This window comes from Lithobates pipiens, unplaced genomic scaffold (assembly GCF_037356315.1).
Source record: "Lithobates pipiens isolate NorthernLeopardFrog02 unplaced genomic scaffold, aLitPip1_a1.2 Scaffold_8, whole genome shotgun sequence".
In the NCBI taxonomy this organism is placed as follows: domain Eukaryota; kingdom Metazoa; phylum Chordata; class Amphibia; order Anura; family Ranidae; genus Lithobates; species Lithobates pipiens.
This window is the reverse complement of record NW_027507903.1, coordinates 278287659-278293843: the sequence shown is the minus strand read 5'-3', so window position 1 is coordinate 278293843 and position 6185 is coordinate 278287659.

Genomic DNA, 6185 nt, shown 5'->3' with positions numbered 1-6185 from the left:
GTGGGGCAGAGGTCATTGACTCTCTGTCTGGCTGCCAGCATTTTAGTTTAGTGGTTTTTAACATTCTGGGGTTTGGTCTGCTACTGGGCAGAGAGGCCGATCGCCCCAGCTTCCTGAAGCTCTAGAGACACTGTAGGTGCTAGTCCAGTGGCGCTCTGCCCTGTTGCCAGCACTTCTGCTGAGGACACCACATCATCCGCTTTGGCTAACCGTTGGGCAGGAGGCTGGATTCCTCCACTCCCAAACTGTGTAGCTGCCTTGGGGGAGGTGAGACAGCTGCTTCCTCTTCTGTTCCCTCATCTGGCTGCTGAGGCGACATGTCTGTGGTACTGTCTCCCAGGTGCATGGATCTTTGCTAGGGAGGAATGACTGCTTCCTCCACCCTAGCCAGCTGTTGGGGAGGGACAACGAACACAGTAGCATTTCTAGGTGGGGGCGGGGTGTGCGGGCCGCCAGAGGAGTGACACCCACTGCTAACACCGCCCGCTGCCCTGATGATCTGCCCCTTGCTCTGTGTTAGTGGAGCAGACTAAAGCCGCCGGCACCTCCTCCTCTCTGTTTACATTCAATGAGGAGGAGGAGCTCAAGGGACACACACCACTGTGTGTATACGTCCGCGGCCGCGCTGTTCTGAGGTCTGTACTGTACACTTTATTATAAGTAGATTGACATGTGCGGGGGGCACTATGGGAGGGGGGAGGGGTGCCTATGCTGATGGGGGGGTCTGCACTAAGGGGGATGTCTATACTGTGGGGGTCTGCACTAAATGGGGGATGTCTATACTGCGAGGGTTTGCACTAAGGGGGGTGTCTATACTGATGGGGGTCTGTATTCAGGGGGCTGTCTATACTGATGGGGGTCTGCACTAAAGGGGGGTGTCTGCACTAAGAGGGGGGATTCTACACTGATGGAGGTGTCTGTACTGAGGGAGGGGGTCGGTACTTAGTGAGGGTGGTCTGTACTGAGGGGGGTCTATATTAACGGAGGGTGGTCTGTACTGAGGGAGGGGGGTCTGTACTTAGTGGGGGTCTATACTGACGAAGGGTAGTCTGTATTGAAGGAGGGGTGGTCTGTACTTATTGGGGTGTCTATACTGACAGAGGGTGGTCTGTACTTAGTGGGGGGTCTATACTGACAGAGGGTGGTCTGTACTGAGGGAGGGGGGTCTGTACTTAGTGGGGGGTCTATACTGTCGGAGGGTGGTCTGTACTGAGGAAGGGGGGTCTGTTCTTAGTGAGGGGGATCTATACTGAGGGAGGGGGGTCTGTACTTAGTGGGGGGGTCTGCACTGAGGGGGGATTATAGTTGGTGGAGGGGGGGTGACACCAATGTTTTTCACACCCGGTGACACCAACCCCAGTGATTGGTCGAACATCTCCTCTACCTTCTCCCCCTATATCCTGATCTGCTGCTGAAAAGTGACCGCCACCTTCTCACTCTGAGCAACAGGGGCAGAGATCTCTGACTCTGTCCGGTGGCCAGTGCTTCAGCTGGGGAAGTTCCACAGATGCTGCTATTAATGCTGGGTAGAGCTCCATGGCATTCTGCCCTGATACTAGTTCTTTTGCTGGAGGCTCACTCAGTTGTTCTTCCTCAGCAGAAAAGTCAATTAAATCACAAGTCTCTGGAATTGACAGGTGAATTATAACCTATAACATCCTATGATGAATGGTCAATTAAATCCATACATTCTGTGGTCTGTGGCTGGAGAGATGAGCCGACTGCTCCATCTCCTGTGCCCTCATCCATCTGCTGAACAGACGCATTCCTCCATCCAAAATCATCCCATGCAGAAACAGGATCATCAACATCAGTCAGTACTTGCTGCATTTGCCATAAGACCTCCGCTTCCATAATAAGGGCAGGTGTCATAAACCATGAATAAAACTGAGACAGAAGTACAGTTAAATCACACTTGTTTATTATTAATAATAATAATAATAATAATAATAAAAGTAAATAGAACAAACGTAGTCAAAACATAGCCAAAGTTCGGTAACCGGAACAAATAGTCGGCCAAGCCAGAAAGTCAGGGATCAGTGTAGTGAAACAGCAAGCAGGATCTAGAGCCAGAAGGGATGTCAGCCAAGCAAGTCTTTAACAGTAAGGCAGGAGATAGTCTCTGTGATGTTGACCAAGGGGAAGGCAGAGATCCTCTGAGCTGGACGGCTTAAGTAGGGAGGACTGAGGAGCAGGATCTCATCGACAGGGGAGTAACTGTGGAGAGATAGGAGCTGGCAATTAGCTGACAGCTGAGTGGCCAGCTCAGAGAAGGAAGGGCTGATCCCAGCCCTGACAGTACCCCCTCCTCAACGAACCCTCCCCCTCAGAGGACCACCAGGCTTGAGGGGAAAACATCTATAGAAATCACGGAGAAGGACAGGGGCATGTATGTCCGAGGATGAGACCCAAGAGCGTTCCTCCGGACCATACCCCTTGCAATGCACCAGGTATTGTATGCACCCACTGAACCTACTGGAGTCAAAAATGGACTGTACTTCATACTCCTCATGGTTCCCAATCTGTACAAAGTAAGGACGTGACAGACACTGAGGTGGTAAAGCGGTTGCAGACCAAAGGTTTTAATAAGGAGACAGGAAATACATTTGAAATACGCATATTAGAAGGAAGGTCTAATGTGCAAGCCACATTATTAATCCTGCGAAGAATACGAAAAGGCCCAATAAACCGAGGTGCGAACTTCAGAGAGGGAACACAAAGTCGGAGGTTGCGAGATTACAGCCAGACCCTGTCCCCAACCTAGTAGGAAGGCGCAGGCATCTGTGGTCATCAAGGAGTCTCTACCTATCATTAGCATGATGTAAAGCCTCCTGGACTTGTGCTCAAGTGAAACATAGACCACGTAGATGCTCCTCTAATGCAGGAATACTCTGCGAAATAAATGAGTCAGGCAACATGGAAGGTTGGAAACCATAGTTCGCCATAAACGGGGACAATCGGGAAGCAGAATTCAAGGCACTATTGTGAGCAAACTCTGCCCAAGGTAATAGGTCTGACCAGTTGTTATGATGGTCAGAAATATAGCAAAATAGGAATTGTTTCAAAGACTGATTGGTTTGTTCTATGGCCCCATTAGACTGCAGGTGATACGCAGAGAAGAAAGCAAGACTCGCCAGAACCGGGACACAAACTGACTACCCCTGTCCGAGACAATCACCTTGAGTAGCCCATATAAGCTTCCTCAAGATCTGTACTGTCCTCCTGTCCTTTAGCTTAAATAGACAGGGGACACGGACCTCCCTCTCCTTTCTCTCTCTTTTCCTTTTAGAGAGACCGTTGGGATGACATAGCTCTACTGCAACCTCATGTGCCATCTTCCCAGATCATTAACTGAGCATTATGATGGACAACGGCCATTCGATACCCCTAACACCTTGTAATGAGCAACTCAACCATACCATCTACTGAGCCTGTCCCTTTTGACGAGTTTAATTGATGTTACTTTATTTTCATACAGAACTGTTTTGTTTATCAACCTTCTCTACCTGAGGCTTGCCTCTCATTTCATTTTATATAACCTATCATTAGGTATATTGGAAGGTTGTAAAATGCTTGATGTTATACATATTATGGTATTTGTTGACTGCCTACATTTTGCACCTATCTCTTTATGATATGGTTTTGAGCTGTTTTTACTCATTCCAACAAGGAAAAATAAACTACATGTAAGAAGCAAAAAAAAAAAAAAGAAGAGGAATAGAACACAAAGGGCTTTGTGTGGAAGGGAAGTTAGGTGATACAGGTAGTAAAATACGCATTAGTCTTTTGCTCCAAAACACAGAAAAATCAAAAGGTTTGAAAGTCCCACCAAGAGAATGTGCATAATATCGCCAGTGAATTGAATGACCAACTGGAAAAGGGAGGGCAAATACTAAAAGTACATTGCCAAATATAGGTTTTATTTAGGAATGTAAAGCATACTATTCTGACAGATATTATTAATAGGTGTTGATCCTACCTCACTTACACTGGCCGAATATTGGCTGTTTTGTAGAATTTAGACCAATTTTTATTAGCATTAAATATGTAAATATATATGTAAATCCAAAAGGTTTGTATTTTACAGAAAAAAACAATCCATGTGTAACTTTCAAAGCTTTTAAACCAAACACTGCCTCATGCATCTTCAATGGCAAAAAGTTGAATACCTTAGATATTCAGACATCTCTATCGCTATTAAATAAATGCTTACGCAAAGCTGTAAACAATGTTGGTTCCCATGTAGTAGCCAACACTGAGCACTTATTTGTGAATGAACATCATGCCGTTAAATAACTTATTCTCTTCTCCACCCCATTCTGACCTTCTTCACAGCAGAGCAGTATTAGAATTGTCAGAGTATACTGAGCTGAAGGACACGGGACAATTGATGTGTCGCGGGTTTGTATTTCTTCTTTTATCATGGAAATGAAGCCAAGAAACACAGACACTACCCATACTGTCCTCTCTGACCCAGAACAGCTGGCTAAGCTTGTTGTTATAGATTTGTCATTTGGTTTTGTGCCAGGAAGGAGGTTTGCTATGTTGAGGAAACAGTTACATTTCTAATAGTAAGAACTGTAAAGTTCAAACTTTTCAGCTTTTAAAAACGTCTCAAAAAGTTAGTAGTTATCAAAGTAGTCTGAAAATAGCTACCTTTAGGGAGGGGGACATTTCTTAATCAGGCACAATATACAGTATCTCACAAAAGTGAGTACACTCCTCACATTTTTGTAAATATTTTATTATACCTATTTATGTGACAACACTGAAGAAATTACACTTTGCTACAATGTAAAGTAGTGAGTGTACAGTTTGTATAACAGTGTAAATTTGCTGTCCCCTCAAAATAACTCAACACACAGCCATTAATGTCTAAACCTCTGGCAACAAAAGTGAGTACACTCCTAAGTGAAAATTTTTTAATTGGGCCCAATTAGCCATTTTCCCTCCCCGATGTCATGTGATTCCTTAGTGTTATAAGGTCTCAGGTGTGAATGGGGAGCAGGTGTGTTATATTTGGTGTTATCGCTCTCTCTCTCATGGTCACTGGAAGTTCAACATGGCACCTCATGGCAAAGAACTCTGAGGATCTGAAAAAAAATAATTGTTGCTCTACATAAAGATAGCCTAAGCTATAAGAAGATTGGCAAGACCCTGAAACTGAGCTACAGCATGGTGGCCAAGACAATACAGCGGTTTAACAGGACAGGTTCCACTCAGAACAGGCCTCGCTATGGTCAACCAAAGCAGTTGAGTGCACGTGCTCAGCGTCATATCCAGAGGTCATCTTTGGGAAATAGACATATGAGTGCTGCCAGCATTGCTGCAGAGGTTGAAGGAGTGGGGTGGGGGGGGGGGGGTCAGCCTGTGGGTGCTAAGACCATATGCCGCACACTGCATCAAATTGGTCTGCATGGCTGTCGTCCCAGGAGGAAGCCTCTTCTAACAAGCAGAATAAGGACATGAATTACTGGAACCATGTCCTGTGGTCTGATGAGATCAAGATAAACGTATTTAGTTCAGATGGTGTCAAACGTGTGGTGGCAACCAGGGGAGCAGTACAAAGATAAGTGTGGCTTGCGTACAGTTAAGCATGGTGGTAGGAGTGTCATGGGCTGGGGCTGCATGAGTGCTGCCGCCACTGTGGAGCTACAGTTCATTGAGGTAACCATTAATGCCAACATGTACTGTGACTTCCTGTCGACACCACCGAATGTAAAAGAGAGTTCCACATTCTTAATGCCCTGACAGTGAAAAACCTCCTATGCAGCTTACGGGTATATAACCCAAGTCAAGCTTATTATAATGTTCCCAGAAAAAGGACTCATGTTGCCCAAACAAATGCAATGTTGCCAGACTCAGAATCAATTCCACATCTCAAGGGCCAGAATCATTAAAATGTTTTTAAAATGGCGCTCTTAAAGTATAACTGTCACTGCCAGCTCTCCAATGCCTAAAGAGCCAGGACTCAAATGAGTCAAAATCATTAAAGTCAAGGGGATCAGCACAATATCCAGGCAACTTACATTTTCAGAAACTGCAACTAGCATTTTCAGAAAGTTACCTACTGTAACCTAGCCAGTTTTTCTTTCCTGTAAATTAAGAGCATGAAAACATCAAAGCTGCTTCTGAATATGAAATCACCGGGCCTTTACCCATGACAGTTCAACCTATGCCTTTAA